The following is a 12,159-nucleotide window of genomic DNA, read 5'->3' on the forward strand; positions in this document are numbered from 1 at the left end:
ACAACATGAATCTGTTATACACTCATAAAAAGATACTGCTTCAGGTGCCTCTCTCTAGAATTAATAAGAACTTTTGCTGACTAAATGCAATCTGAACTAGAGATGAGCAGATTTATTCAATGAAGATTGACTTTGAGTCAATTTTCTTGAAAGTGCCTCATCGCAACTAAAACAAAATCCTCTTTCCAAGGCTGTGTCTCAAAAGTGTGCTTCCTGCACTGTAAGATGGGCAAGCCATTTTTTTTCTTTACGGACTAAACAAAAATCTCCGTAATCTATAAATTTAAACACATTTTAACCCATTCAAGACATATGACATACAGTTACATAATATGTCACGTCCCTGCCTTTGATACAGGCTGACAAACTCCACATCTTTCCCGGCACATGATAGCTGATTTAAACAGCCATCATGTGCCTTTAACAGCTGTGGATGGAGCAGCACTATCTCTGCAGCTGTTAACCTGCTGCTGTCAATTTCTGACAGTGGCATTTAGCATGCATCGACAGGGAGGCACGTCATTCCACCAACTCATCGGCACATCTGTGATGAGATAGCGGGGCGAAGATGGGTTGCCATGACAGCCAGGAGTCTGCTGAAGACCCCCATGCATTTTATTACGATACTCCTGTGAAATACAAAGAAAATTCTTTAAAATCCATACATTTATCTGTGGGCAGCAGGGATCAACTCCACAGTCTTATCTTACTTGTAAGTTTACCTATTTACAAAACTATTGTATGTGCTTTTCATTGACTCAGTCTAGGAGTAGCTTACCTATGGAACTTTGTCATTACTTAGAAAGCACATTTCACAACAGCAATCTAGTATTGTGTATTGCTATTTGTTCTATTTGATTCCTGCAGCATTGCTTGGCAGCCCCAGTTTTCACAATATGTTTTTATTGATGGATTAAAATTTAGGTGTTATTTAAGGCTTATATACAGTTTGGGTTTACCCCTCTTTGTTGGTCCAATCCACACCAATACAGCATTGCATGTTGTTGCATTTGGCTTCTTGGACGTGGATCTGCTTAACATTTATTTTTCAATCTTTTTTGCAAGGGTTGAATTATAAGGGTACCGTCACACATTGAAATTTCCATCGCTACGACGTTACGATTTGTGACGTTCTAGCGATATCGTTACGATATCGCTGTGTCTGACACGCTACTGCGATCAGACACCCTGCTGAGAATCGTACATCGTAGCAGATCGTTTGGAACTTTCTTTCGTCGCTTGATCACCCGCTGACATCGCTGGATCGTTGTGTGTGACAGCAATCCAGCGATGTCTTCGCTTGTAACCAGGGTAAACATCGGGTAACTAAGCGCAGGGCCGCGCTTAGTAACCCGATGTTTACCCTGGTTACAAGCGTAAACGTAAAAAACAAACCGTATATACTCACCCGTCGGTGTCCTTCAGGTCCCTTGCCGTCTGCTTCTTGCTCTGAGTGCCGGCCGGAAAGTGAGAGCAGATCACAGCGGTGCTGCGCTCTGCTCTCACTGTACGGCTGCACTCAGAGCAGGAAGCAGACAGCAAGGGACCTGAAGGACACCGACGGGTGAGTATGTACTGTTTGTTTTTTTACGTTTACGCTGGTAACCAGGGTAAACATCGGGTTACTAAGCGCGGCCCTGCGCTTAGTTACCCGATGTTTACCCTGGTTACCCGGGGACTTCGGCATCGCTCCAGCGCCGTGATTGCAACGTGTGACCACAGTCTACGACGCTGGAGCGATGATTATACGACGCTGCGACGTCACGAATCGTGCCGTCGCAGCGATGAAAATTTCAATGTGTGACGGTACCCTATGGCTGCCGTCACACTAGCAGTATGTGGTCAGTATTTTACCCCAGTATTTGTAAGCCAAAACCAGGAGTGGGTGATAAATGCAGAAGTGGTGCATTTGTTTCTATTATACTTTTCCTCTACTTGTTCCACTCCTAGTTTTGGCTTACAAATACTGAGGCAAAATACTGACCAAATACTGAAGGTGTGACAGCAGCCTTAGGGTTGAAAAGATTATCAAAAGTCAATTATAGTGTTGTACAAAATGATCCTTAAAAGGAAAAGTAGCCATGGCAATGGATGAGGTAGTGTAAGAGAAAAAAAAACCATGCAGACGGGATATATCACACATTACTCATCTCCGTCATAGCAGGATGATGCTACCGCTGACAGCGACCCACGTAAGTTTCAGTCACTGTTCTGCACATTTCTCCTCCTCTGCTTAATCACAAATGACTGAGAGGGATAATTTTTGGACTGTTTTTAAATAATAAAGAACGTTAAAAGTCTGATAGTGCAGTGTGTTATTAAATGGGTTTTAGGTTGCTAATGGTTACCATCCGCCTCTATGGTGAAGTCACTTTGACATTACTAAGGCTGTGTTTGTGTTATAGAGCTTAAAATGGGTTGGATACTGCATTGAGCACACGGACACGGATAACTCCGGTAACGATTTTTTCGGTACCGGAATTATCTGGACGTGTGAGACTGGCCTTAAGGCACCTTCACACTAAGTGACTTTGCAGCGAGAATGACGACGATCCGTGACGTTGCAGCGTCCTGGATAGCGATCTCGTTGTGTTTGACACGCAGCAGCGATCAGGATCCCGCTGTGATGTCGCTTGTCGGAGCTAGAAGTCCCGAACTTTATTTCGTTGCTGATCACCCGCTGTCATCGCTGGATCTGCGTGTGTGACACCGATCCAGCGATGTGTTCACTTGTAACCAGGGTAAATATCGGGTTACTAAGCGCAGGGCCGCGCTTAGTAACCCGATATTTACCCTGGTTACCATTGTAAAAGTTAAAAAAAACCACTACATACTCACCTTCTGATGTCTGTCACCTCCCCCGCCGGCGGCTTCCCTGCACTGAATGTGTCAGCGCCGGCCGGCCATAAAGCAGAGCACAGAGGTGACGTCACCGCTGCTGCCGGCGCTGACACATTCAGTCAGCGCAGGAAGCTCTCGGCAGCAGCGCGTAACCCTGTGGACACCGGCGGGGGACGTGACAGACATCAGAAAGTATGTAGTGTTTTTTTTTTACTTTTACAATGGTAACCAGGGTAAATATCGAGTTACTAAGCGCGGCCCTGCGCTTAGTAACCCGATGTTTACCCTGGTTACCCAGGTGCTGCAGGGGGACTTCGGCATCGTTGAAGACAGTTTCAACAATGCCGAAGTCATTCCCCTGATCGTTGGTCGCTGGAGAGAGCTGTCTGTGTGACAGCTCCCCAGCGACCACACAACGACTTACCAAAGATCGCATCGCTGGTCGTGATCGTTGGTAAGTCGTTTAGTGTAACGGTACCTTTACATATGTTTTCTCAGGGCAATTAAAGGCTTTGAAGTATTGCAGATGGCTGCAAATTGAAGTTTTGGGAAAAACTTGTTAAATATAGCGAATTCATGTTTTAAAAGTTTCAATCATTTCTAATACTTACATATATACTGTACATTATTTTTTTACATGTGATGTTGTCCCTGAACATTATAACTTCCCAAACAATAAGGAATCTTCTTTTGTGACTCTTATTCTTCATTTTTAAAATGTTTGTGTGAATACAGAATTTACACAACTGTGCAAACATTTCCTTACAAAACTAAAAAAAAAAACATTTATGTCCTCTTCAAGGCCGCTCCACTGTCAAATCATCAACAAAAAGCAGATGGTATCATTTGCATGGTAATATATGGAAATATGCACTTTTTTATTTTACCAAACATGCCTTTGATGAATCAGACAGTGTAATAGTGTTTAGTATATAAATCTTGTGTGGGTAATGGGAAAAATGTACTCATGCAAATCCGCACACTATTCACCTCCATGGGAGGATTTGTATGCAGAATTGTAAGTGAACAGTTGCAAATTTGACAAATGTTATTTTGATGAATGGGTGGTATGATTTCTTCCAATTATGTAGGAAATAAATATGAATATATTACATTATATCCTGCATTGTGTAGTCAAGGCCAACATAAAAATGTTCATATCATATGTCATGGCAAGGCCACATATATTACACATGCCTTTAAATCTACATGAAACATATTTTATGTATGGAAAATCTTGCCTGCAGGGCATAAAATTAATTTCAATCTGAAAGATTAAAGGGATTGTCTCATTAATGCTTATAGGGCATATGTATGTCCATGTACAAGATTATAAACTCATATCCTTTGTGTTGTTAAAATTTTTATGTTTTTATCATGGAAATCACAGAATGGATAAAAATATTAAAGGGATTGTCTGGCCTTAGGGTACAAGTGCATGTGACTGCAGACTCATGAACCCTCACAGCATGCACGCTGCGCACTGTCAGGATTCTCCCGTGATAGTACCAGGAGCGGCAAGCACCTGACCATAATTATGTGATTCTCATACATGTGGTCACATGCCAACTAGACGTGCAGCTTCGCTCAAGGTAAATGTATTGAGTAAGGCTGGACACGTCTAGTTGGAATATGGCCTGAAGTATGCATATTGCATACTTGTTGGTCACGTGACTGCCTGCTCCCAGCGCCACCATTGGAGAATCCTCACAGCGCAAAGAGGGCGCGATATGGGGATTCAAAAGTATGGAGTCAGTCTATGAGACTGCAGACTTGTTCCCTAATGCAGGACAACCCCTTTAATGATATGCAATCATGAAAAATGGAAACAAAATGTTTCAATACATCTCGATTTGTCAGTATCGACTATGAGCACCACACGCAGAAGCAGGCATACTTACATGCCTTGGCATGCTATCAATGAGGCTCTTAACCGCTTCACTTTACATACAATTTTAGTTTTTGCGCATTTACGTTTTCTTCCCCTTCTTCCAAGAACCTTAATTTTTTATCTGTCCTTTCCCAAAGCCATATGAGGGATTGTTCGTTGTGGGATGAGTTGTCATTTTGAACTATGCCATTTATTTTGTCAATCAGTTTACTGAAAAAAGGGGGAATATTCCAAATTTGGTGACATTATGAAAGCAAAATGCAATTCCGTCCTGCTATTTAGGCTTTGTTTTTAAGGCATACATTCTATGGTAAAAGTTACTCTTTTATATTTATTTCACATTTTTTTATACTTTTTTAGAAAAAATGTGTCATTTTATTTTTTAGTTCCCTTAGGGGAGTTTAACCTGTAGTCATCCAATCGCGTATACCATATACTGCAATACCACAGTATATACGCAGTATATAGTGTAAATTTTGATCTCCTCTGAAGCTCAGCAGGCCCATTCTGCAGGCCCCCGGCTGCCGTGGTAACCCATCGGCACCCAACAAAGAAAAAAAAAAAGACAAAGTGTATGCAGACAAAATTGGGATCACCACACTAAATCCAAGTTCAAACAAATAACATCTTTATTTAGGAAAACATCACACAAAGACATAAAAACATGCTTAAAAACACCCCCTAAAAAATGTGACCTGGGGTAATGGGTCCATACAAGTAGTAAATGAATGTTATAACATAACACATAGCCTTAAACAACCAATATTTAGATCATAAAAACCATATTGACCAGCATGTGGGCGTTATATGGTGCTATATAGTATAATACCACAAACCAAATGGTACACCCTCAATGTTCTGTGCCCCACAGCAAGAAATCCAAAAATAGGGTGGCACATAATGCACCCTGAACACAGCATGGATAACCAAACCCTAAAGTTCAGGTCCCCTGTATGCTCTATCAACTCACCCTGCCTAGCACCCGGGTGGTAAAAGGGCTCCTAGCAGCGCTGGTTATGTAGATTTATGACAGGCTATGTCATAGTTGTGACCCACGCGTATCGACGCCCGCAGCGTCTTCCTCACAACACAGAGCACCAATAGGAGCCATTAAGCATGAGCAACGTTGCTCGTTTCCCTTAAATGCCATACATTGACAGAAGCATTTAAATGGCTGACAGCTGAGGCTGGCGTTCAACTCCATCCACGTCTGTTAAATATAGATGCCAGCTATGTAATATAGCCAGTATGTGCCGAATGTGGAGGCAGCTCCTGAGTCCTCTCCACATGTGGTCACTTTCTCAATCACGTACATGTATGTGATACTGTGCTAAGAGATTAGTGGTTGTGTGAAGAATCTTCTCGCTGAATGGACTTGGACAGCAAATCATCAAGATCCGCTGCTGGCAGCTCCCTTTGGAATTGCTGATCAATGACCACCAAGATGTGCTCGATGGAAGACAAGTCCAGAGATACTTCGGACCATAGTAGCCCGTTTAGGCCACCCAGGTTGCTCACAGTAGCACAAGCAACATGTGGCCTAGCATTGTCATATTGAAAAACAGATCATGGAATAATTTGGAGAAATGTGCACCACTGACAGTTGTAGCAAAATAATACACTGTGGCCCCAACTTCTGAATACCACCTTAGAAGATTTGATTGTCCTGATTATTAATGGGAACCTGTCACCGGATTCATTCTTAATTCAGAGACTGGCTACAACCTTTAACAACCACGCTCACCTAAATGAGTCCCTATTGATATACCTGATATATAACTAAGTAAATCTTTTTTGTCTCTTTTTCCTTATTCTTTAATATTAATTTGTTAAGATTTTTAGTACCAAGTGTATTGAAATATGAAATTCACTTGGCAATTCAGATCAATTATCATGTATTGAAAGCCCTTTTTTAGTGTTCATTGTCGCCACAGCGCCTCTACAGGGTAAATGAATCGTTACACATTGCCGGTTCATATCAATCAGATGTCTGTGCGATGCATAATGCAGGACAGAGTAGGTCCTTCCGAGTGACTGGCGCTCTTTGTAACCTCTCTCTATGTATCCAAGATAAGAGAACCCTTAAAAGTCTATTTTAATTCTAAATTAGGGTATTTGTGAACTGATTTTCTAAACCACACAACCCTTTGAATTCTAATGAGATCTATAGTCGCTTTGCAGTATGAACTCCGAGATATGAGTTACACCAAGTGTCAATTCCCGCTCTGCTGCATCTATAAATTTATAAGCAAGCTCTTTGGTTGTCAAAGGATAAGCACAGCATGATTCTGACTGAGTCAAGATAGAAGCGCTCGTAGCCTCTTCCCGTGCAGTATAAGCTGTGATCAGAACAAACAGAGCAGCATTTTGCAGCTATGTTATCTTTTTTACTAATATTGAATGTTTCTCCGTCCCGAAACATCATGCACCTTTTATACTTGAGTAATGTTTTGAACAAGCTCAATGGGAGACTTGTACCGGCGGGGATGTGGTTTCTAAATGAGGAAATGAAGACAAGAGGCTGAAAAGATTTCAGACCTATCATTGTATCACAGCATGGCAGTACCTGGCAGCAGCCTGCATATAAACTATGTCTGCTATCTGGTCTGGTTAAAATCGAAAAATGGAAGATGCTCCGGAAAAAAGCTTTTACTGTAGAAGTAATTGTTTAATGCAAATCTGAGGGTAAGGAGATTTTGTCGTTCCCTGGCGCCGTCCCGTAATCTTTGCCGGAGTACGGAGTCAGAGCTGGGAGATCTTATCACTTATTTCGATGTTTTGTGATAACTAGGACCCATTCGTTCCAATTATTGGCTAGTCAAAACCTGCCGGTAATCCCCAGACAAACAAACAAAATATACGGTCAGTCGGTGAGAAGATTTTAAAGCTAGCTTTCAAGTCATTGTTTCTGGCAGCCCATTATCCTGTGTAAACGGGTGACGTGCTGCCGAGAACATGATGTTCTATGAGCACAGAATGATCATATTAACAATTGTGATCAGCAAGGCTAATTAGGCAACTAAATGACCCCCAAATGGTCAACCACAGCCATTAAACGACCACTGACCAGCTTGCATCTAGCCGATTGGTGGGCGTTGAACAACCACGGTTATTGTGGCTAAATGGGTCCCTATCGAGGTACATTATATATAACCATATAAACCTTTTTTTCTTTTCTTTATTGCTCATTCTTTCTATTACTTCTGATTGTGTAATTCAAGTTTTCTCCAGGAATTTCTATTTAATGATGATCTTAAATTTTGTGTCTGAGATTTTTCGCAATTTACTTAGACAATTTCTTCTCCACGAATCCCCCAAATTCAGAAGTGGGTCACCTGAAACCAGTTTCTCTCTCATATTTTATGCCAAAACCACAGACCATACTGTACATCCAGCATGTGATATTGGCTACTTGGAATCCAATTTCCCAGTTCCCAATATGTCTTGTCTTCACAGTGTCCACATTTCAGGAGATCTGACCACTTCTTTCTCCAAATACCAATGGAAACTTTTATAGCACTACAGTAATTGTATGTACTGCTTCAGAAAGGCATTTCTATTTTCAATTCAAATATTCTGATATCTAGATATTAGCAGCGCAATAATTATTATAGGATTCCACAGACTATGTATTCTACAATGCATCGCGTAGAAAACCCTTCATCAGGCTGAGGACTTGTAATAGACTACTCCCAGCGAAAAGCCCAACATATGATCACTGAGTGATCCCTTCAACTTTAGCCATATCAACCAATAGAGGACAACAGAAGGTACACATATGTTTATCAATGTATCAATTTATTAAATACCCATCTTATATATACAACAAAACAAAAAAAGCTATAACATACAAACATATAAAAATGACAATACCCTATACCTAGGGGAGGAAATAGGATTGGCTATGTACTATGGAAAGACCGATGGGGCCACAAAACCGCCCAACACCTAACACCACATCCGTGGGTAGAGCAAAACTAGCAGAACGGTACTCTGAAAACTCCCAGGGGTAATATATTATTAAGCAGTGGATAGTTGTGGCACACCCAAAAGTGTTGGGGCCCACACATAATAAAGTGCATATAAGAATAACAATGTCCACAAGGGACGAATGTGGGTAAATACCACCAGCAGTTCTATGCCATCCACAAAGAGTACCACCAAAGAATACAAGACCAATTCCTAGGAGAGGCTCACCCTAAGGTATAAACAGAGCTATTGCCTAATGGTAAAGTAATAATAGTGCCCCCTAATGGTAATATAAATAGTAATATGGGATACCATAATACGCTCAGCCTATACCTGCAGCCATAGTGAAGTGTGGGCGGTAGTAATGGTCCCGTAGCGCACCTCGACGCGCGTTTCACTGCCCCCGCAGTTTCGTCAGGAGGTTAACGGGTAGCGTGTCTGTCCCATCCTTTATACATCACTAATGATAACCCACCTCAGTGTCAGCTGAGTGTGGCGCGCCACCGCCATGTTGCATCGAGGGGAGGAGGGCGGCGCTCAAGGAGCGCGTCACATGGTCACGTGATCCGGTCACATGACCGGACCCGTAACCATGCCGACGCTACACCATGCAGAGCTACCGCCCTCCACACCGAGAGGCAGCGCATGAGCGGCGCGCGCTCCAGCCTTAAATCCTGATGCGGCGGTATGTATCTAATATCCTAAACAGAGGAAATGGTCAAATAAATTTTGACCATAAAAGGTCTACTGGAATAAAAGAGTTGTAACACCTACAAAGCGGCCTGATTTAACATATCACCAAAACATGTGTTATTAACCCCTATATCCAACATCATATACATAACACATATAATGCATAATATACATAAATACGTGACTGGCCCAACATAGTCCACATAAAATGACAAGATAAACATAAGATGGCATAGTTTGTATTCCATATTGTATATACGGTTAACCCCGATATTGCACAACATAGTTAGCCACCGCTTGCAGTGATCCATGTGACAAGGGGTCCAGATTCACGTCCACCATAGATTGTTCATCTTGATGTGGAGTTATTCAATCTCTCTCCAATCTTGTCGTTGCATCATATGTTTTTTGCTTCATTCAGGTTATATTATATCAACATGTCGAAGTCATCGGATTTTCATAGCCATAATCGTAGGTGACAATTCTACTAAAATGAATATGATAGTTAGACTTCCAGAATATAATAAACACATCCATAGAAGTAGACATTAGTTTACCATTAAAGCACCACTCCACGGTTCTTTTCATTCCACCACTGGTGTTGTGCCACTAATGTAAGTTCTCTGACCCTAGTTTTATATTTATCAAACACCGTGTTCAGCTCTCCCGGCATGGCTCCGGTCCCTGGCTGCCATCTTGGGAACGCAAATCAGACATAACGGTAGCAAGTTCTCAATGTAAGTCTATGTGAGCTTTGCTCTGACCTCGTTCTGACTCTCACAGACATCTCAACCTGTTTGCTCTTTTATATTTTCAGCCAAGATGACATGCCATACATTGCATCCGTCTTGTGATATTGACAGCTTGGCACCCAATCTCTCAGTTCAGGCAGCTGAGTTCCCAATGTATGATGTTTTCAGAGGGTGTATGTTCTAGGAGAGCTGAGTAGGATGTTGTTTTTCCAGGATATGATCTTTCCTGCCTGAAATATACTACCCATGGATGTGACATTAGAGTTTATCTCACATACGTGGGCTATAACAGTATTATCACATCACCACCTGGACCTGCTCCTGCTTCCATCAACAGGAGCTGCCATATGTATTTTGTGAGGAGCACTGATAATGGAGGAGAAATGGGGACCAGGAGCTCTGGTGGCACAAGATTTGTCTCGCTACAGAGCGAAATTTTGCTGGATCTGAAGTGCCATCCAGTCTGGCTTGATAGGTGTGTGTTCTGTCCTGCAGAAGTAATAAACTCCTTGCTGTGGACAATAAGACAGCACCACACTCTATTAAAATTCCCAACTTACTGCTTGAAGTTGCCAGTTATAGTTTTACTAGCTCTGGTTCAGTCCTGTTTTTCAGCTTTTGCTTATTCTATTTAATTTTTTTTTTAACCTCAACCCATGTTTTGACTATCCTTCAGACTGACAATTATGCTCCTGTCTCTTCTCTCCAGATTCTGATCTAGCAACCAGATTATTTCTACCTCTGCTCAACTACCGCCACCAAGGACTCAACCCAGGGACCCCTATGTAAGTCCAAATGCCTGTACCAAGACCTGATAGTAGCTTATATAAATCCTCTCCATGGTAGCGCTATTTAAAACTGCAAAGCGACCTTGGACAGAGTGTTACAAGTATAACTCAATGCTAAGACGTGTAGAAATCAGAAAATTGTTTGAGCTGAGAGGTCTATTGGGAAGGGCCAAACGGCAGTGGTGAATGGCCACAGTGCATTACTGTAAATGTAATTTGGTGGTCACTGACACACCCACAGACCCGAAGCTCAATTTTACACACCCGTTAATTTTTTTTTTTTTTTAAACAGATAATGAATATTTTTAGCTGTGAGCGTTATCATTTATTACTTGTCCATGAGTGATAATTCATTGTCTCATATCATAGGATTTACTACTCTGCCTTCCTTGTCTTTGTTTTCTCTACGCCTTTTTTCCCATAGTGCCACCTATTTGCTTTTGCTGTATACCATCTTGAGCACTGGCACATTATGAAGCAGATTCAGCAGAATAAACCTCTTTGGATACACAGAGCTATGGCATAGGTGAAGCTCAGCTCCCAGCAGGAATTCAGACACACAGCAGTTTATATGAAATGAAATCCTCTTAGCAGGTGATAAATTCTCTGTACAATCCATTTCAAGACTGATCATCTCACTAATATCACTGAAGCTATGAAAAACATTTATTGGACAAACGGTGATGTGCACAGTTGTAAATAGCAATGCATCACAATGATAAGTAGCGTACATAACATTTACATTGGTGGGATAATGGAAAATAACAGAATTTTTTTCTTTCCTTGCAATAAGCATAATCTCTTTTCTGTGTAGCACAAACATATAAAGCCTCTGGTTGTTTTTATCACACTCCCAATTCTGTTGACTAGCAAAGAATTATAATTTAACTAAACAAAATTAGAGTAAATAAATGGATATCTAGGGCCTTGCAAAAATATTCAACCGTGATAATTCAACAAATTTCATTCTCTTTCAAGTATTTGTACTTTAAACCGATAGTAAAGATGGGCAAATCTTTTAAAATGCAAAGTCACCCACTGGGCCTAAACTTTGATTTGTGGCAAATTATTTCACACAAATCTCAAAACTGGAAAGCTTGTAATTATCCAGAAAATACAACTAGGAGAGAAGAGAGAGAACCTTGCTGACCATAAGAACTTATACTCTACAGACGAGAGAGAGAACCTTGCTAACCATAAGAACTTATACTCTACAGACGAGAGA

General features: G+C 41.4%; 1 long non-coding RNA gene across 1 annotated transcript; it reads left to right on the plus strand.

The window, feature by feature from the left end:
- The first annotated feature begins 573 nt into the window (after positions 1 to 573).
- Positions 574 to 11,677, plus strand: LOC143773385 (uncharacterized). The gene is made up of 3 exons (XR_013215164.1): positions 574 to 712; positions 10,856 to 10,931; positions 11,359 to 11,677. It is a non-coding gene; the product is annotated as an uncharacterized LOC143773385 (long non-coding RNA).
- Positions 11,678 to 12,159: the final 482 nt, after the last annotated feature.

Source organism: Ranitomeya variabilis, chromosome 5, assembly GCF_051348905.1.
Source record: "Ranitomeya variabilis isolate aRanVar5 chromosome 5, aRanVar5.hap1, whole genome shotgun sequence".
NCBI classification, from domain to species: Eukaryota; Metazoa; Chordata; class Amphibia; order Anura; family Dendrobatidae; genus Ranitomeya; species Ranitomeya variabilis.